Below are 22,503 nucleotides of genomic sequence, written 5' to 3'. Positions count from 1 at the left end.
CACGCAAGATCTCACCCTGTGGGGTCAAAATGATCACAAGAACGGTGAGCAAAAATCCCAGAACCACGCAGGGGGACCTAGTGAATGACCTGCAGAGAGCTGGGACCAAAGTAACAAAGCCTACCATCAGTAACACACTACGCCGCCAGGGGCTCATGTCCAGGCCCGTCTGAAGTTTGCTAGAGAGCATTTGGATGATCCAGAAGAAGATTGGGAGAATGTCATATGGTCAGATGAAACCAGAATAGAACCTTTTTGGTAAAAACTCAACTCGTCGTGTTTGGAGGACAAAGAATGCTGAGTTGCATCCAAAGAATACCATACCTACTGTGAAGCATGGAGGTGGAAACATCATCCTTTGGGTCTGTTTTTCTGCAAAGAGACCAGGACGACTGATCTGTGTAAAGGAAAGAATGAATGGGGCCATGTATCGTGAGATTTTGAGTGAAAACCTCCTTCCATCAGCAAGGGCATTGAAGATGAAACGTGGCTGGGTCTTTCAGCATGACAATGATCCCAAACACACCGCGCGGGCAACGAAGGAATGGCTTCGTAAGAAGCATTTCAAGGTCCTGGAGTGGCCGAGCCAGTCTCCAGATCTCAATGTACAGCTGATTCTCAAGATCTTGCACACAAATGAGATGCTGTTGGGCCCACACTACTACACTGTCTGAGCCAAGGACCACATGGTTTATGGTAAGTTTTGATTACAATACTGGGTCAGATGACTATATTTTATAGGACGTACATGATTTTTTTGTTAATCAGTAAATAGTAGCCAACAGCAAAGTGTGTTTTAAATAATTTATGACTTGTTAACAGTTTCTGCTAGTTAGTTTTTGCTACCATGTGGGTTTTAGCTCGCTTGAGCTTGCTAACTGAGGTGTTAATTCACCTGTTTCCATATATTTTCATTTAAATACATTTATATTACAAATGAGTTGTTCAATCTAACTGCTTAACTATTTATCTGTACATAGAATTGTATTTTTTTCTTTTTTCTAATCTTTACAGGAAAATGCCACAGGCACGATCTGATGTGTGGAGACATTTCACTGCAGCTAATGTAGAAGAGAAAGCTGTGTACATTTTCAAATACTGTGCCAAACATATGTGAAGAATGCAACAAAGATGTAGAATCATCTGGCCAAGTGCATAAAGATCCCTCAACGCTCACAACAAGCAACCTCAGACAAAAGTCCCTCTACTTCTATTTGAGGTGAAAATTATGAATCAGCCACCTTATCTATAGCAACAGCTCATGGTCCTCCTGGAATCATATTTTTATTTGAATCAATGGATAAATGTAGTCAGAGAAATGCTGATGAATGTCTTGCTCAAGTTATGTATGCAACTGGTTCACCTCTGACGCTCACAGGCAATGTGTATTGGAAGAGATTTCTGAATGTTTATCACCTAGCATACACCCCTCCAACCAGACATGCTTTATCTACTCATTCGTTGGATGCAGAGTTCAACAGAGTTCAAGTGAAGGTCAAGCAAATCATAGAGAAAGCAGACTGTATTGCAATCATCTCTAATGGGTGGTCGAATGTTTGTTGCGCAAGGAATAATTAACTACATCTCCACACCTCAACCAGTATTCTACAAGAGCACACACACAAGGAACATCAGACACACCGGTCTCTACATTGCAGATGACCTGAAGGCAGTCATCAATGACCTTGGACCACAGAAGGTATTTGCACTGGTGACAGAAAATGCTGCGCACATGAAGGCTGCTTGGTCTAAAGTGGAGGATTCCTACCCTCACAGCACATGCATTGAATCTGCTCGTCAAGGACATCATGACACTGAAAACAATGGGATACACTCTACACGAGAGCCAAGGAAAATGGTAGGTATGTGAAGGGTCATCAAGTTATAGCAGCAATCTACCTCACCAAGCAAAGTGAGAAGAATAAGAGCACCACATTGAAGCTGCCCGGCAACACCTGTTGGGTGGCGTTTTTGTCATGTTTGACAGTCTCCTGGAGGGGAAGGAGTCTCTCCAAGAAATGGCCATATCACAGTCTGCCGATATGGACAGCCCCATCAAGAGCATCCTCCTGGATGATGTATTTTGGGAGAGAGTGGTAAGCAGCCTGAAACCTATAGTGGTAGCCATTGCACAGATTGAGGGAGGCATTGCTATCCTGTCTGATATTCAGACTCTGCTTGCAGATGTAAGTGAAGAAATCCGTATTGTCCTGCCCACTTCACTGTTGCGCCAAGCAGAGGAAACTGCAGTTCTGAAATACAAAACAAAAGCGTGAAGACTTCTACCTGAAGCCCATACACACATCAGAGTATGTTGGACCCCAAGTGGGCTGGCAAGAGCATCCGTCTGCTGCAGAGATCAACAAGGCCTATGGTGTTCTCACTACCGGGTCTCGCCACCTTGCCCTGGATGAGGGCAAGGTTCCTGGCAGTCTGGCGAAGTACACTTCCAAGCAAGGGCTTTGGGATGGAGATGCAATATGGCTGTCGTGCCAACATATCTCATCTCAGCTTGTTACCTGTATAAAAGACACCTGGGAGCCAGAAATCTTTCTGATTGAGAGAGGGTCAAATACTTATTTCCCTCATTAGTCAAATACTTATTTCCCTCATTAAAATGCAAATCAATTTATAACATTTTTGACATGTGTTTTTCTGGATTTTTTGTTGTTGTTGTTCTGTCTCTTACTGTTCAAATAAACCTACCATTAAAATTATAGACTGATCATTTCTTTGTCAGTGGGCAAACGTACAAACTCAGCAGGGGATCAAATACTTTTTTCCCTCACTGTATATCCAATGCAAAAAACATGTACATTTTAAATGGTATTAATATTAATTTGCATATATTTCCGTTAATTCTCACAAAGTTTACACCTCTGAATATTCCCCAAAATGTGCAACCTGAGTTTGAACCATGATAGTGATGTGGACACCAAGGAACCTGAAACTCTCAACCTGCTCCACTTCAGTCCCGTCGACGTTTATGCTGGCCTGTTCGGGCCTCCTTGTCCTATTGTCTACAATCAGATCCTTTGTCTTGCTCATATTGAGAAAGAGGTTGTTGTCCTGGCACCACACTGCGGAGTCTCTGACCACCTCCCCATAGGCTGTCTCATTGTTGTCGGTGATCAGACTCTCATCATTGTCGTCAGCAAACCTAATGATGGTGTTGGAGTCGTGCTTGGCCGTATAGTCATGGGTGAACAGGGAGTACAGGAGGGAATTAAGTACCCCCCCCTGAGGTGCCCCAGTGTTGAGAATCAGCGTGGCAGATGTGTCTACCCTTACCACCTAAGGGTGGACTGTCAGGAAGTCAAGGATCCAGTTTCAGAGGGAGGTGTTTAGTCCCAGGGTCCTTAGCTTAGTGATGAACCTTGTGGGGACTCTGAATGCTGAGTGATTGCGTCATCTGTGGACCTGTTGGGGCGGTATGCGAATTGTAGTGGGTCTAGGGTTTCTGGCTTGATGGTGTTGATGTCAGCCATGCCAGCCTTTCAAAGCACTTCATGGCCATTACAGGGAGAGGTTGAAAATGCCAGTGATGACACTTGCCAGTTGGTCCGCACATGCTTTGAGTACACGTCCTGGTAATCCGTCTGGACCCGCGTCTTTGTGAATGTTGACCTGTTTAAAGGTCTTGCTCACATCGGCTACGGAGAGCGATATCACGCAGTCACCTGGAACAGCTGGTGCTCTCAAGCATGCTTCAGTGTTGCTTGCCTCGAAGTGTGCATTAAAGGCATTTAGCTCGCCTGGTAGGCTTGCATCACTGGGTAGCTCACGGCTGGAATTCTTTTTGTAGTCCGTAATAGTTTTCAAGCCCTTCTACATTCGAGTGTCAGAGCTGGTGTAGTAGGATTCAATCTTAGTCCTGTATTGATGCTTTGCCTGTTTGATGGTCCGTTTGAGGGAATAGCTGGATTTCTTTATAAGCATCTGGATTAGTGTCTCGGTCCTTGAAAGCTGCAGCTCTAACCCTTTAGCTCGGTGTGGATGTTGCCTGTAGTCCATGGCTTCTGGTTGGGAAATGTACGTGCGGTCACTATGGAGACAACGCCGTCGATGCACTTATGGATGAAGCCTGTGACTGAGGTGGTATACTCCTCAATGTCATTGGATGAATCCCAGAACATATTCCAGGCTGTGCTAGGAAAACAGACCTGTAGCATAGCGTTCGTGTCATCTGACCACTTCTGTATTGAGTGAGTCACTGGTACTTACTGCTTTTAATTTTAGCTTGTAAGCAGGAATCAGGAGGATAGAATTATGGTCCGATTTGCCAAATGGAGTTTGTGTATGTGTCTCTGTGTGTGGAGTAAAGGTAGTCTTGAGTTTTTCCCGGTGGTTGCACATGCTGGTATAAATGAGGTAAAACCGATTTAAGTTTGCCTGCATTAAAGTCCCCGGCTGCTTCTGGGTGAGCATTTTCTTGTTTGCTTATGGCCTTATACAGCTCGTTGAGTGCTGTCTTAGTGCCAGCATCGGTTTGTGGTTGTAAATAGACGTCTACGAATAATATAAATGAGAACTCTGTTGGTAGATAGTGTGGTCTACAGCTTATCATGAGGTATTCTTCCTCATGCGAGCAATACCTCAAGACTTTAATATTAGACGAGCAGTTATTGACAAATAGACACACACCCCCGCCCCTCGTCTTACCAGATGTAGCTGCTCTGTCCTGCTGATACATGGAGAAGACGGCCAGCCCTAATTATCCATGTCGTCATTCAGCCAAATCTTGATGAAACATAAAATATTAGTTTTTAATGTCCCGTTGGTAGAATAGTCTTGATCATAGATCGTCCAGTTTGTTTTCCAATGATTGCATGTTGGCCAATGATACTGAGCGTATTGGGGGTTTAACCTAATCATCTGCGAATTATTACAAGTTACCCCGCCCTCTTCCCCCTTTTCCTCCATCTTCACGCTTATGACGAATTTGGGCCTTGTCTTGACAAAGCAGTATGTCCTTCGCGTCGAACTCGTAAAAAAAAAAATCTTAGTCCAGTTCGAGGTGAGTAATCGCTGTTCTGATGTCCAGAAACTATTTTCGGACATCAGAGACAGTAGTAGCAGCAACATCATGTACAAAATGAGTTACAAACAATGCAAAAAGACTAATAAAATAGCACAGTTTGTTTGGAGCCCATAAAACGGCAGCCCTCCCCTCCGCCGTCACTCTCCCTCAAAACTTGAGACATCTGTGCAATTGTTTTGTGTGACAAAATTATTCATTTTAGAGTGGATTTTTATTGTCCTCAGCACAAGGTGCCCCTGTGTAATGATTGTGCTGTTTATTCAGCTTCTTGATATGCCACACCTGTCAGGTGAATGGATTATCTTGGCAATGGAGAAATGCTCACGAACAGGGATGTAAACAAATTTGTTCCCAAAATTTGAGAGAAGTACTTTTTTTGTGCTTATGAGACATTTTTGAGATATTTTATTTTAGCTCATGAAACATGGAATCAACACTTTACAACATGTTGCGTTTATGTTTTTGTTCAGTGTACATGGTCTTGTTTTATGATCGGTCATGATGTCCTACTTATGTGCCGTAACTAGGGCACAGTTTTTCTTTTTTCTGTTCATAGTTTTTTCCTATGGTGAGTGCATTTTCACTTCAGTTTCTCCTCAATTCATGCACCTTGATTGGAAAGCGAGATAACGGCAGACAACAGTAGTTCCTTCGCTGTGGTGAGGAAATACTTCTGGCCCCAGTCATAACACTGGGTGTTGTTTAGTGGTACAATTTGGCAGCTGTGTGTGGATGTGCTATAGCAGTGTAGAGGACAGGATTGGAACTTGGTTGTTTTAACATTGTGATTGAGCCCCAGCAGAGTCCCAGTTGGATGATTAGACCTGCATCGATCGCCATACTGCACTGAGCGCACACATACACACTCTCCTGTCGACGAGAGGGGATGACAGTCCTTATCACTACGTCCCACAAGCACCCTGGGCAGGAGGGTTCTATTGATCTGACTAGACAAGATCACTCTGGGCGCGCACAGACACACTCCCACAGAGACGTGTACACTCACAGCCAGGACTGCATGCCAAATGGGAATGGTTATTTCATCTGTGGCTTTGCCTTAGTTTAGATGAGCTCAATAACCGTTTTGAAGAGTTTTTTTTTTCTTCGAATATTCAAAATTCCATTACAGATTACAAACAGAATTAGCAGTCCATTAGGACATACTCCACAATGGATTATCATTAAACTCAACATTGAGACAGAGAAGACTAAACAATCTACTGCCCTTCTCTTCTGGGCCTTCTGATCTCCCATGAACCTATGCATTAGGGTCAGAGGTCAGAGACGTTTATCTGTGGGGTTGGACCTCTGGCTTTCTCATCCAATGGGTTTTGAGAAGGAGGCGAGGCGAGAGGACGTGAAGAATATGCAATTGAGATTCTCCCTCGCTCTCCCTAAATACCTCTGAAGTGCTTTTTGTCCATGACTGAGTAGTCTGAGCTGGTATTTGGTAGGGCTGGGAATTGCCAGGGACCTCTCGATACGATATTATCATGATACTTAGGCGCCGATACGAAACTGTGCCTTCGGAAAGTATTCATACCCCTTGACTTATTTCACATTTTGTTATGTTATTTCCTGAATTCAAAATGGATTAAAATGTGGTTGTTTTTTTACACACCCATCTACACATTATACCCCATAATGACAAAGTCAAAATGTGTTTTTTTGCCAATTTATTGAAAATGAAATACAGAAATAACTGTTACACAAGTATTTACACCCCTGAATCAATACTTTGTAGAATAACCTTTGGTGGTGATTACAGCTGTAAGTCTTTTTGGATAAGTCTCTTTGCACACCTGGATTGTACAATATTTACCCATTATTTTTTTCAAAATCCATCAAACTCTGTCAAGTTGATCATTTCTAGACAGCCATTTTCAAGTTGTGCCATAGATTTTTCAAGTAGATTTTAGTCAAAATTGTAACTAGGCCACTAGGAATTTCCTGATGCCAAGTCATCTTGGTTTTGCCTGAAGAAACTCACGTTAAAGGGCAGCACAGAGAAGATATTTGTCATTCAATGTTGTCTTGGTAAGCAACTCCAGTTTTGGCCTTGTGCTTTAGGTTAATGTCTTTCTGAAATGTGAATTAATCTCGCAGTGTCTGTTGGAAAGCAGACTGAACCAGGTTTTCACCTGTGCTTATAGATTCAGTTTCTTTTTATCCCCCACAAAAATCCCTAGTCCTTGCCAATGACAACATACCAATAACATGATGCAGCCACCACATGCTTAAAATATGAAGAGTGGTACTCAGTAATGTGTTGTGTTGGATTTGCCACAAACATAACTCTTTTTTGCAGTATTACTTAAGTGCCTTGTTGCAAACAGGATGCATGCTTTGGAATATTTTAATTCTGTGCATGCTTTCCTTTCACTCTGTCATTTAGGTTAATGTAATGGAGTGACTTCAACGTTGTTGATCCATCCTCCGTTTTCTCATTTCACAACCATTAAAATCACCATGGCTTCATTGGAGCGGTCTTTATATGTAGCAACATTTTAGATGTTCGGAAGTATTTTTTTTAAAGAACAGTTTAGTTCATTTAAGTCAGAGAACCTAGAGTAATTGAGAGAGAGAGAAAGGCACACACACACACACACACACACAGAGAGTAACAGACAATTGCCGTGATAGACAGATAGGACATGGATCCAAGTGACATAGAGAGACACAGAGCTTTACCTCACAGACAGACAATACATCATCGCTTAACAGAAGCAGTGTTCGGTTAAACATTGGGAACACTATTCTAATGTGTCTGTTTCTTTGTAAATCGTTGGAAAAATGGGCTTCCAGATGGTAGGTCTTTTATAGGAGCATAGTACTGTAAGGGTTTTGAAATTGGTTAAGGTGGAGGCATTTCTGGATTCCTTAAGGTGTGTGTGTGTGTGTGTGTGTGTGTGTGCCTGCCTCTGAAAGTGTGTGTGTATTTACTCTAGTAGAGAGCACCTCCTGGTAGGTCTGGTCTGAGGTTGTCTGTATGGTGTAGGGTGACTTGCTTGGTTGATGTGGTCAGCAGCCTGGGTGGGTCAACACTAGAGCAAGGAGCGCTTGTCCTGGTCAGGTCATGTGGTCAATAAAAATGATTGGCCCCTACTCCTGTCTCTGCAGAGGATCTATCCTTTAGGCCTTTCATACAGCCGCTACCATAGGGACGGAGATTCCACCATAGTCCTAACATCAAAGCAAGGTCAAAGGAGCAAAGTGGGACTGGCCGATACAGTGCAGTAACACTTCTTCTCCTTTGAACTTTTTCATATACTTGATACTCATCCGTCTTTTATTTTGGCCCAATTGCACCAGAAAGACCTGGCCTCTTCCCCTTTAAAGTGAGATTGATGACGGGATTATAAAGATCAGAGGGATCACTTTGGCTTCTCTCCCTCACTCTTCCCTCTCCTTCGCCTTTTTCTATCTTGCTTCTCTGTGGCTTCCAGGTCTAACCAACTCCCTTTAGGTTACAGTCGTATAAAAAGCTCAGTTGCCCCTACAGCTCTTTAGATGTGTCCCAAATTGCACCTTATTTCCTATTTAGGGCACTACTTATGACCAGGGCCTCCCTATTCTCTATATAGTTGTGTACTATATAGGGAATAGAGTGCCATTTGCGAGTTAGCCCAGGCTTATTTGAGGTCTGGCCCTGACGCCGCTTTTAAAAGCAGAGTAAAAATATTTTCCTCCCCCGTAGTTCGGTGTACCTCTCTGGTACCCCAAACCGTTTCATGTGGTGTAATTGGCTTGATTGCGTAGGGGGGAGTGGGTTAGGTTGCAAGGCATGGGTGTGTTGGGGGGGGGGGGGGCGCAGCAGCTGCTGATCAGATTGACTTCCCGTTTAAGGAGGGGAGGGTTGGGGGGGTGCAAAGTATGTGTGTGTGTCCCGGCTCACTCGCTCTTTCTCTCCCTCCCTCTGTCCCTCCGATGCTTATTTCATCCTCCTGTCAAAAAGGCACTGAAATCATATCTTGACAATTCAAAATCTTGGGCAGATTTACAGTGGATTTGTGTTGTTGGAAAACAGTGCCAAACTTAATACCAAGCGTAGATCAGTTTACAAACACAGTCAGTGTACTACTGCATGAGGCTCACATTTGCATTGATGGACAACATTGACCTCCTCCCTCTCTCTTTCTGTGTTTGTTGGTATTTCCCAGACATCCCTCTTACTGGTGAGGAGCAGCAGTGACTCTGCCCTGGCCCCACCACTGGAAATTGGGATACCTCCCCCTGATGACCTCAATGCCAGACCAGCTGAAATGGTGAGAAAGACTTTGTCTTAGAGTACAAACTGTGCTCAGCTGAGTAAAATACAGCAAGCCTAGAATTTTATTTTACTAGGCAAGTCAGGTAAGAACAAATTCTTATTTTCAATGACGGCCTAGGAACAGTGGGTTAACTGCCTGTTCAGGGGCAGAACGACAGATGTGTACCTTGTCAGCATGGGGATTCGAACTTGCAACCTTTCGGTTACTAGACCAACGCTCTAACCACTAGGCTACCCTGCCGCCCCATGTAATACAAAGACGAGAACAAAAAAAAGTCCATGAGTCTTTTTTTCCCCCAGAGATGTGGTTGGAGTCTAGAGTCCTCAAATACAATTCTGTACCTCAAAACAGTTTGAAATGTATTCTTCCATGCTAATCAGGGACTGATTTAGACCTGGGAGACCAGGTGGGGGCAATTTAATTATCAAGAACAATAGAAACCAGCAGTACTTTGGACCTCCAGCAGGGCCTAAATTTACATTTACAAATTAATTTCTGCCGTTTTTCTGCCGTTTTGTTTGATATCGAGTAATGCACAAATCTAGTAATGCACAAAGAAATCGGACTCCTACAGCTATAGCTATCCCACCTCATGAGGCAATACTATCTGTCTGGGATCTGTGAGCACAGACAGTGAAGTACTGAAAAAGTAGTTTTTAGAAACAATGCGCACAGGCATAAAAGTTGGTCTAATTTACTCAAGTCTACTAAAGTGAGACATTGTCCTCACATTTCTTTTCAATTTACATTGTTTTGTTCAAAAGATTGCCTTTCGATGTTTAATTTTGCATTAACTGCTAGCAAAAAGAGACATTGTCAGCCTCTACTAGTGAGATTCTCGCAGGAACAAGTGATGACTTGAGTGGCCCTCTTACCAAAGTAACCTTAAAGGGGCAACATTTTTGCCTCTGATATTTTGGTTAAAAGAATACAGAATATTAAATTCAATTGAGCAGTATACCACATTGTTACTAGTAATACATTTCTTGTTTTAAAACGTTACTAAGCATGCTCATGTGTTTTTTGGTGCAATTATTACTTATTATTATTATACTGAGAAAAAAAACACATTTTGCCTGGTAAAAAAAGTAGCTGGTAGATTTCTTTATTTACCTGCCACAGTGGCTGGTATACAGAAAAGTTAGTCTTTGGCCCTGACTTCCAGGGTAGGATTTGAATAACCCTGGTCTAGAGGTTACTTTATTTCTTCTCTCTTTTTGTGACTTGACTATGTTTCCACCATCTGACAACTTACGTCCCGTAACCCAGACAAGTCACTGTTGCCCTGTCACTGCATTGGAGGACATGCAGTTGTACTCCTATACCCTTATACTCCTATACCCCTATACCTCCATCCTTGCCTCACACACCTGTACACTCTTCAGAAAGCAGGCTCCTACAGTCACTCCTTGTAAGAGGCTCCACACAGAACCGAGCGCGTATATACACACACAATGTTCCCTCAGCCTCCCAAACAGTCCATGACCAGGTCATGGAAATATGATCTGTCTCGCTTGACACTCTATATGTCTCTCCATTCTCTTTACCCCTGTCTCCCTCTCTTCCCACTTGGGAACGCTCTCTGTATCACCTATTGTATTCCGATTCCCTCCTCCTAGTCTGCAGGCTATTGCCACCTGTAACTCCTCCATGTCTCCCCCCTTCTTTTCGTCTCTCCTTCTCTAGCACCCCCTTTCTCCCTCCTCCTTGCGCCCTCTAGCTCATTCTGCCCCCCCCCCCCCCAACCTCCTTTCCTCCGAGCAGCCCTGTGGTCTCAGTAATTTCCTCTCTCTGAGGTTGTTTTTAATCCTCAGGGCTAGCAGCACCTGCAGCCCTCTGTGAGACCTCACCACCAAGCCCCCCCCTCCCAACCACAGAGTTATTTATGTCCAGGGTCTCACAGCACATAAAATATGCAGGGATGCAAACTAGTCACCTTTCGGCAAAATTTGCCGTTTTGAATCCAAAATAGGTGACCAAAGTGAATCGTGTAGATCCGATGAGAAAAAGTTTGTGGGGGTGGGAGTATGGGGTGGGGGCTTTGGATCATTACTGGCTGTAAGTGAACGAGTGATGCATGTTTGGAGCAATCTGGCTGTAGCCAAGGCTCAGCCAATCGTTCACATAACAATAGAATGCCGCACGTGACAGTAGAGAGAAGAGACCACCAATGCTGGTTACAGAATCAGCGCGTGCTCTGGCAAGACAGCAGATCATGCAATGCAGTTATAGCAGCGCATCCCCTGAGCGATAGCGGAGAGGTAGGTGAGAAGCCTTACAGGTTGACTGCATGCGATGCGAGCATTGCAAAAATAAATTTAGAAATCTATATATTTCAATTACAACATTGCACCCAACATGGCTTACACGGAACCCAAACCGGGCCGTCCATGCTCCATTGTGCATAAATGTATTTTGCAAATGCGATCATGCAGGTTAAAATGTCAAAACTATTTCTGAACCAATTATATTAATTTCAGGGCTAACATTGAACCCAATCTAGCTAATTTGTCCTGGGATATAAACATTGAGTTGTTATTTTACTGAAATGCAGAAGGTCCTCTACTCCACCAATTAATCCACACAAACAGAAAATACGGTCATGATCCTTCCAGCCTTTTCATCTCTTTACTTTATTTTGGAAGAACAGTATATCATCATTGGTATAACCAGTGATGATTTCAGTTTGTGGAAGAACAGAAATAGAAGTACATCTCCAGTGATGATTTCAGTTTGTGGAAGACTGGACAGAAATGTTATCATCTCCAGTGACAATTTTTCCATTTTAAGATAATCTCAGTTTGTGGACAAATAATTCACCATACCCATATCTTCCAACAATTTAAGAACAGTTTTAATTTTTTTATCATCTCCAGTGATGATTTCAGTTTGTGGAAGAACAGTACATCTCCAGTGATGATCTCAGTTTTGCAGTGATGACTCAGTTTGTAAGATGTCCAGTTTGTGGAAGAACAGTTTTAACACTCTAAGATGTCCTTTTTAACACCTGATGATTTTAAGTACTTTCAAGTACAGATGCCCTTCATGTAAATAACTTAAATGCAATATGTTATTAATTCATTTGTATGGAGGTTTAGTTAAAGGTGGTCTATCAACTTCAGCACTGATGACTTTTCTTAAAAGTTGAGTCATGAAATCGTAGTCTCATTTAAAATGAAGCCCTCAATGTGAACATACCATAGAACAACTACAAAAATAGAATACAATTCAATTAATTCAATCAAAACAAGCACAACTTGTACATATCAAATATGGATCAATGTGATGTGCCAATATGCATGACCATTATGCAGGTCCCTAAGGTCAATATTACAAAACGTTCAGGAAACAATTTTGCGTTTAACACTATGATCAGCAATTAAGTTTTGAATTGCGTTAAACCCATGCTAAAGGCAGGAAATGTCCTTCTGTACTGAGGTGACAGCAGTAAATAAGTATTAACTGCTTAGAGTTAATGCTAAATGTGGTGACAGAGAGATGTACTGTACTTTGTAATTAATTAAAAAAAATGGAATCAAGATCAAATTAATACTCACATACTGTATGTGATGACTTATTTGTTTTTAATCAATTCAGATTAAAAAAGGTTCAAATGATCACAAACAAAATAATTCTCAACAGAACACATTGTACATAACATTTTCTACACGAGGAACAACATCTTTAAAATTAAATTAATTCAATATATTGTGCTGGTTCAAATCATACCTACATTGATTCACATAGAAAACACCTACTATACATTTAATTTCCTACAATAGGGGTGACATGTCTTCTGAAATGTATTCAGACTCAACATACTATACAGGTTCAGGGGATCATAAACTCACAGAAAAAAAACGGTTAATTATGTAGCTTGGTTTAACAACAACTTATTCACTCTGCAGTGATTTATAAATAGAGTGTGCAGCAGCTGGCAAGTAGTTGAGCATGGTCATCAGATCTTGGTACTTATTTTTTTTGATGGGCAGAGGACTCTCATATGCTCTCGGGTAGTGGCTTGCAAAATAGGGAGGTTGAGGTGTAGCTCCTTGTTTTGGTTTGGAGATCAGCCACGATTTCCATCCCCGTGGCTCTGTCTGGCGTACAGATTCCAAGGATCCTCAACTGAAATTAGAACAGAAACATTTGAAGTTCCTGACATCAATAAACAACTTTCACAGTCAAGCATTAGGATATTTTATTGTTAGAACAAAATGTTGCATATTGATGGGATGTTAGTAAACTATTCTCTGTGCAATACCTGTGACTTTTAACCACCTCACTGAGGTGGTCTGTCGTCCAGCTGGTCGCTTGAGGACAGAATCTGGGAGGTGCCTGAAGTCTTCACATTGCATCCTCATCACCTTGAATGGTTTTGCTGGTTGTGCTTCAAGTATCATCTTTGAAACATCATCAGGTGTATGAAGGACTGACACCTTACGCCTCTTCTCCATGGTGGCAAAAGATCCATCACAAGGAAGAAAAGAATGACCAGAGACCATGAACTTCTGCTCAACTTGGGTAAAGTAACCCGTAGAGATGAGCATCGACATCAGATTGAGCATCCGCCAGTTGTTATTCTGCCCACAGCATCTGTCACTGAAGATGATCAACTTGCGCACCACTTCAATATGCAGCTTGCCACCTCAATGGATCCTCGGTGTGCAATCCCTGCAGGATACAGTGTAACGTTACATATAACTAGCTAGCTACTGTAGCCATGTCGAATCATCCGGTGGATGGAGAAAAAGTAGCTGGCTATGTTTCTTCTATCATCTAGCAATAACATTTGTAACGATAATGTATAAATTAGTAGCCAACGAACTTTAGCTAATATGTTTTCTCTATAGTTACGAATTAGACAACCCAGAACATACATGTTAGTTACTGTACTCTATAGCTAGCTAGCTTGATTGTTTGATATACGCTTCTTCCACATACATCTTTTGGACAGCTTTTCCCAGTTTTTTCTTGACGCTTGCGATTTGTATAGGGGTTTTCCCGCATCCAAAGGTCTTCCTTTGCCTGTCTTTCCATTCTTTTAGTTTGGTTTTACGTTTCTTTCCCACATTTCGGCGATTTTCATCAGCAACAGAAAAGTTGTGCACTTGTCCGTCCATTCTGAGTGGTGCACATAAACGGTTATTCCACCAGAGCCTATCTTTAAATTTAAAATGATTGTTAATTAACGCGTGGAAAGCTTGTGAAACCAGTTCACTATAGAAAAAGGGTGTCCAATAATTATTTTTCATGTATATCTCTTTTTTTTAATGTCACATAAAGTTTTTCGTCTGTTGGATTCAACTAGTAATCTTTGATCTTATGTTTTCCCTCTACAGTATGTGGTTAATTTTCAAAATGAGAGAATTAGATGAAAAATTAGGTGTTAACTGGCTTGTTAAACAAGTGGATTCGGGGATCAAGTGTAGCTGGAGCTAGGCCTTGCTTATTATGCTGGATGCCAATAGAGGTGAAAGAAACGCCACACACTTCCCCTCTTTCAATACAGTGGATAAAAAGGGGCATGCCAGGTGTACTCTCTGCCTGAAAGAGATTATGCCAACACGGTATCACGCTCTGCTGGCACATCGTAGAACAGATGTCTGCAGGCAGAAAGTGTACAATGTAACAATATGCAGTGTAGCCCAAATATATTGCTTTTGTTGTGTTGAACTTGACAGTAACACTTTTGTGTGAGTGAGGGGGGTTATTTTTGCACACATGTATCCTTGTGCACTTGATCGATGTCTACTATAGTGGCCACTATAATAGAGCAAACAGAATGGAACAGGCGTTCTATTTCTACTTTAACCGTAGGATGCATAGTAAACATGGCACACCAAGAATGTATATGCTGGGTCAAAATGACCCGGTAATGTAATATCTGTGTTTTATTTATATGGGTCTAAAATATTATCCTTTCTGTTGAACATAATTATTTTGAGTGATGATTTGGACCTTTCAATAATTATTTTATTGTTTGAAATGTTTTTAGTCGCTCTTCAACAATTTGATACACATTTCAATGACAACATATTAAGAAAATTATAACAGCTGTTGAAAATATTAGCATATTTTTCTTACAATCAATATTACAATCCAAGTTTCACATTCAACCTTTTAGTGTGAAAAACAAAAAGTAAAACCACCTTTTAAGCATTTATCATTTTTCAAAACATTTATTTGAAAATCCAAAGTTCATCATCAATATAAAAGACAACACAAACAATTGTGAATTCAGAAAAGTGTGCAGTGCTTCCCAATATTTTTGTTTTCATATTTTACATTAGTGTATATTAAGGTATGTGTGTAACTGGCCCCTGTCCTATAAACTTATACATTACGTACCAATAATTCTAAAAGCATTGGACTGGTGGAGGCAGCATGGGCTTTCTTATACCAGTCATTTTCTTTTCAAATTATTGAAGGAATGTGAACAAGATAACACTTTGGGATGAAGAAGAGATAGGTGGGACACAATCATGGATTGAGAGAGAAAAAGGGACGCCGCCCCCTCTCAAAATCAAATCACATTTTATTTGTCTGTCCTTCTGCTGGCTCCCGCACGATGGGATGGACTGTTGCGTAATCTGAGTCACGCTCTCTTTCTGATGGATGGGAGTGAGAGACCCCACCCCCCCCCTGAGAAAGTATTCACACCCCTTGACTTTTTCCACATGTTGTTACAGCCTGAATTTAAAATGGATTCAATTTAGATTTTGAGTCACTGGGCTACATACAGTATCCCATAATGTAAACATGGTATTATGTTTGACAAATGTTTACTGATAAATAAAAAATAAGTATTCAACCCCTTTGTTATGGCAAGCCTAAATAAATTCAGGACTAAAGATTTGCTTAACATGTCACAGTGAGTTGCATGAACTGCAAGAATAGTGTTTAACATGATTTTTCAATGACTACCTTATCCATGTACCCCACACATACAATTATCTGTAAGGTTCCTCAGTTGAGCGGTGAATTTTAAGCACAGATTCAACCACAAGACCAGGGCGGTTTTCCAATGCCTCACAAAGAAGGGCACTTTCTTATTGGTAGGTATAAATAAATAAAAAGTAGACATTCAATATCCCTTTGAGCATGGTGAAGTAATTAATTTAACATTTTATGGTGTATCAATACACCCGAAGATACAGGCGACCTTCCTAACTCAGTTGACGGAGAGGAAGGAAACCACTGAGGGATTTCACCATTACGCACACCTTAAACTTAAAACAACTTAAAACAGAGTTTAATGGCTGTGATAGGAGTTACTCCACAATACTAACCTAAATGACAGAGTGAAAAGATGGAAGCCTGTACACATATACACATATACACATAAATACACATATTCCAAAATATGCATCCTGTTTGCAATACGGCACTAAAGTAAAATGTGGCAAATAAATGAATGGCTGCATCATGTTATGGGTATGCTTGTTGTCAGCAAAGACTAGGGAGTTTTTGGGGGGATAAAAATCTAGGGAATAGAGCTAAGCACAGGCACAATTCTAAAGGAAAAACTGGTTGTCTGCTCTCCAACAGACACTAGGAGACCAAATCACCTTTCAGCAGGAAAACCTAAAACACATGGTCAAATATACACTTAAGTTGCTTACCAAGAATACATTAAATGTTCCTAAGTGGCCTAGTTACAGTTTTGATTTAAATTGGCTTGAAAATCTATGGCAAGGCTTAAATGGTTGTCTAGCAATGATCATCAACCAACTTGACAGAGCTAGAAGAATTTAAAAAAGAATGTGCTAATATTGTACAATCCAGGTGTGCAAAGCACTTACCCAGAAAGACACACAGCTCCAAAGGTGAATCTGACATGTATTGGCTCAGGGGTGTGAATACTTATGTAAATTACTTTCCTGTATTTCATTTTCAGTAGATTGCTAATATTTCTAAAAACTCACTTTCACTTTGTCATTATGGGGTATTGTGTGTAGATGTGTGAGAGAAAAAGATGTAATCAATTTTGAATTCAGGCTGTAACACAGTGCTGTATTAGGCCACTCTATTGTTCATGGTTTTGTTTACATGGAGGACTGATTGGGCTCATTGCTTCAAGTTGAAAAAGAAATGCTGCTTTCATTGAATGGGATGGTTTGAGCACTACTGAAAAAATGCTATTTGCATGTGAATAATTAATGCTATATGCTGCATTTGCTTTAGGCCTGTTGTTCATGTTTTTGTTGGTGACACTTTGCAATCGCGATAATTTGCAGCTATCTAAGTCTTTTAAACGTGTGCATGTTTGACTGTGTGTCCATTAGGCCTTTAGAGATTTTTTTTATCAGCACTTATTAGATTGAGCAATAAAATCCCCACAGATGGTCTTCTTAAATTAACTTGTTTTTGACAGTATGGAGCACAATACCACGGAGGAGTTTAGAAGGGAGGATTTATTCATATTTATTCCATCAGCTGGGATCCGCACTATGCAGCTGTTGCGAAAGCGCTTTTTTTTCACTGACTGTCCCCTGGTCGCAAAAACAATGATTGTTTGGCAGCTTAAACTTTTAAATTCAACCATTATTGTGTTAAAATACGCAAACACATTTGTGAACAGCCATCCACAACAACCACAATCCGTAAAGCTCAAATAGCTAATAGAGGGCAGCAGTGTGATTCACATCAATGTGTTACAGTATGTAGATATGTATGAAAGTGATATCCATATCGCCCATAGGCTACACCACGGCTGTAGGCCTTACCAGTTGGAATAGCTTGTATGTGGTGGCAACCCTAGCTCCCTTACTGTCACGCCCTTAAACAAGATTGAGGCTGCAGTCCATATGGCACTGTATTTCCTATGGTGAACTACTTTTGACCAGAGCCCTATGGGGGACCTTGTCAAAAGTAGTGCGCGATGTAAGGAATAGGGTGCCACTTGGGACGTACTCTTTTTCCAAGGACCGATGCACTACCGTCCCATCCGTACTCCTCTACTGCATCCTTCGCTTCCCTCCTTTTGATCCAGCTCTCTCACTCTCTCTCCCTCTCCCTGTCATTCCCTCATCTTCTCCTTCAATCTCTTTCCTTGGGAAGATCTCAATTGCATACTCCTCGGGTCATCTCTCATCTCATTCTCAAAACTCATCGGATCCAAAAGCCAGAGGTCCCTCCCATCTGACCTTCTCCTCCAATGGCCTTTGAGAAGGAGGCGAGGACGCGAGGAGTATGCAATTAAGTTTCTCCCCTTCTCTTCCTCTCCCTCTCTTTCTGAAGAGGGGATGGCGAAAGTAAGATTTTGTAATTAAGGTCAGTGCAGCAATAAACATCCCAGTTCGTCCCCAAATAGATGCTTCTGCTACGGTGGTGTTCTCGGAAGTCACACAGTGAGGTATCAAACGTAGCAGGACCTGCTCCTTCTCTCTGCAGAGGCGGCTCAGGTGAAACCTTTCCACCCTGGAGCTGTCTACACATACTTGCGCACACACACGTGCACATGCAAAAACACATATGCACACACACACTCCTGTGGGCTTTTTTTAGGGAAGTGAACACTGCCCGTGAGAAAGAAAGTTTTACACCCTCTTGAGCTTTTATGACATTTTGCTGCCTTAAAGTTTTTAAAACGACCTACTCCACATTTTGTAAGTCGGTTATAGAAAAATGTACAAATTATAAACATTTGCAAATATCCAATAAGATATTTAAGTTTAAGTCTCCGCGCCCCTGAGTTAATACTTGGTCGAAGCACCTTTTGGCAGCCAAACTACAAGGTTAGGTCAAATCCAATACAACACAACAGAGTGAAACACTCTCTATTTTCAAATATTGTGGTGGCAGCATCATGTTATGAGTATGCTTGTCATCAACAGAGACTGGGGAGTTTGTCAGCATCAAATTAGATATAAAAGGAGCAAAGCCCAGATAAAGAGTTTGAGGAAAACCCGCCTCAGTCTTCTGAAAACCTAACCCTGGGTTAGTTTAATTTTTCAGTGAGGCAATTACACAAATGTAGATGCCAAAGACACACCAGATTGGCTTTCCAAAAGGTGGTGAGTGTTCCTGAGTGGTCTAGTCAAGGTTTGAATATTGCAGTCCATCCATCACTGATTTCTAACAAAATGTACATTACACCGGCGCTGGCCACGATAAACAGCCACTCCAGAAAGTGCAGTTTTGTCACACATTACAATGCCACAGATGTTTAACATTTTTAGGGAGTGTGGAATTGGCGTGCTGACTGCAGGAATGTCCACCAGAGCTATTGCCAGAGAATGTAATGTTTGTTTCTCTACCATAAGCCGCCGCAGTACGTCCAACTGACCTCACAACCGCAGACCATGTGCATGGCATCGTGTGAGCGGGCGGTTTGCTGATGTCAACAGAGTGCCCCATGGTGGCTGTGGGGTCATTGTATGGGAGGCATAAGCTACGGACAACAGACACAATTGCATTTTATTAATGGCAATTTGAATGCACAAAAATACTGTGACGAGATCCTGTTGCTCTTGTGAGGCCCATTTTTTTATATAAAGTTATCTGTGATTATCGTGTGAAATCCATAGTTTTGTGCCTAATGAATTTACTTCAATTGACTGATTTCCTCATATGAACTGTAACTCAGTGAAATCTTTGAAATTGTTGCATTCATATTTTGGTTCAGTATATATATATATATATATATATATATATATATATATATATATATATATATGCTGCCATAAGAGTTGTCATGTCAAAAGATTCATAGCTGTAATGGCTGCCAAGGTGCTTCCACCAAGTATTAACTCAGGGGGGGTGGAGACTTATCCAATTCTGATATTTCAGTTTAGATTTTCTCAGAATTTGGAACATTTTCTACAACTTTCTTTCACTTTGAAAATGTGGAGTAGGTTGTGTAGATCTGTAGGAGGACAAAAATTGTTATTGTATCCCCTTTTGGATTACATTTTAAGACAGCAACATGTGAAAAACGTTCAAGGGGATGTAGACTTTCTATTGGCACTGTATTGGGACGTAGGCCATATTTCACCTCCAAACACTGAAACTAACATTTATCACCATGCATGTAAAAAAAGGAGCGAAGGGCGTGAGTGTAGGGAAAGTTTTAAAGGGCAGCAGTTTTGGTGTGGTTTTACTGCTCATACCCTGTAATGTTGAGTGAGAACTGTACAGAGAAGCTCACATCAGTAGTACGGTTGTGTGTGTGTGTGTGTGTGTGTGTGTGTGTGTGTGTGTGTGTGTGTGTGTGTGTGTCCTGACCCCTTCCCTAGAGGAGTAATGCTTCAGCTGTGAGTAAGGGGCAATTCTATGATGGATATGACAGGGGTCAAGGGTCACAGGAAAGTACTCCCCGACACAGACACACACACCATTTCTCACCACATCTGACGTTTAGCAGATCACAGAAGCGTTCCCAGAGAACACACTCACACCTCATTTCTCATGCGTATGACAACAACCACACACACACACCTCGTTTGTCATGTATGTTCTCGCTGGCCCCGGCATGTATTTGGCCACAGAATACTTCATTTCTCCTGAGAAAAAACGGTCACAAGAAGAAAAAACACAGCAGCATACTATTGTTTACTTTATGAAATCATTGCGTTTTTATTGGAATGTATTGGATACTAATCATGGGAGATAATTAATAAGGCAGTTTGAGCACCGCAACAACAAGAAGTTGCCCCCATCCCTCCCGGGAATTGTGCCACTTTTTCAACTTTTTTTGTCATCTGAAGGTAATGCTGTCATTGAAGAGAGTCCAAATGTGCACTTCACATTTCCATATCATAAAACTTGTGTGTCAACGTTTATGATCACAATGTTTGATGCACAGTTAAAAGATGACATGCCGTCATACCCTGGGTTGTTCTGAACAGAATGAGCCTATGTTAAGTCTATTGTTAAGAAAATTAGCTGTGGAACACTCACCTGAATGCACTCAAATAACTATCTGTTTCTCTGAATTGCCTTGTGAAAACCGAACCCTGTACGAAAGTATTTTCTAATTTAGCTAGTCATGTTGTCAATTGAACAAGCTTTCAAATGATGCCCACCTGACGCAGATTGCTATTTAAAATGGGTGGTTTTTGGATTGTGCTAACAACAATAGTAATTGTGTGATGGTGAGGATGGTGAGTTTCTGTTCCAAACAAAACAACTACAAGTGTGCTTGCTCTCGTTCCTCAACGGCACAGCTAGAAGAGTAACTTTAAAAAAATAATGTATTGTTGACTGTTCTTTGAGTCATAAAAGTGCGTTGAAATAACTTATTAACTGTGCACACTTTAGAGAGGTGTGTGTGTGTGTGTGTGTGGCCACTTGGAGACACCAGTCTTCTCACTCAAACCCTTCAAAATGTTTTGTCTTATGTTGCACCTACCCCCACATTTAACAAGAATATTCTTATCATGTTACTGAATGTATCCAGAGTATTTTCACATTTAGTTATTAACAAATGTGGCAAAAAGTACAGAATGTAAAATGCACATAAAATCAACAGTGTTTGGATTCAGTCTTGTCAGGTGAACTGTTGTGTCCTCAACTTTGGTCTAATAATTTTCCCAATATCTTTCCCAATATCTCCAACACGTCCCCGTTCAATTGCTACCATGCTTATGCATATTTCTTCTGTAAGAAGCATTTAAATTTACCCCTATCCATATAGACCAATTCAGACGAGTGTATAGGGTTAAAAGCCATTTTAGCCTTTTGTCCTCTCCGCCCTCCTCTCACTCGCCCTCTCCCCTCCTTTCTCTGTTTCTCTGTCCATTTTCCCCTGGGCCGTGTGAATATAGCAGAACTCTTAATGGGTGAGATGGTGGAATCGAGGGGCGATGCACAATAACAATGGAGACATGGTAACATGTGGCCCATTGTGGATAACAGCTTAGCGTGCCTAATAATTGGGCCATTATTTGTCTATCTGTGCACGGATCATTGTGTGTTGTGGTGGTGTTGAGATGTGTGTTTAGGAGAGGAGAAGCAGGGGTTGGACCGAGGGTCCTGGCTGGCCAAGGGCGTAGGGATCGGGGAGGGGTAAGTGGGAGGCCCCCCTGTATGTGTCATTACGAGGGGGTTGAGACAATGGAGGAGGTTGGTGACACAATGAAAGTGACTAGGCAGAAGGTCGTCATTTTTTTTCTCCCGTTTTTTTTCTCCTCGTCCGTCAACACTCTGATTCCTCCGTTTTTATTTCTTGAATATATTTTTTGCTCT

General features: G+C 41.5%; 1 protein-coding gene and 1 pseudogene across 1 annotated transcript in view; both read left to right on the top strand.

The window, feature by feature from the left end:
* The window catches only part of LOC135543620 (cysteine and tyrosine-rich protein 1-like), a 387,961-nt gene extending 384,305 nt beyond the window's left edge, over positions 1 to 3,656 (top strand). Inside the window, exon 5 of the transcript XR_010456231.1 lies at positions 3,638 to 3,656. The gene's annotated coding sequence lies outside the window, so the exon portion shown is untranslated. The remainder of the gene's footprint in view (positions 1 to 3,637) is intronic.
* LOC135543093 (partitioning defective 3 homolog B-like) overlaps positions 1 to 22,503 on the top strand; it is a 133,750-nt pseudogene that overhangs the window by 57,420 nt on the left and 53,827 nt on the right.

Source organism: Oncorhynchus masou, chromosome 7, assembly GCF_036934945.1.
Source record: "Oncorhynchus masou masou isolate Uvic2021 chromosome 7, UVic_Omas_1.1, whole genome shotgun sequence".
NCBI lineage: Eukaryota > Metazoa > Chordata > Actinopteri > Salmoniformes > Salmonidae > Oncorhynchus > Oncorhynchus masou.
The sequence above is the reverse complement of the archived record's forward strand: the minus strand, read 5'-3'. Positions and strand labels throughout refer to the sequence as shown.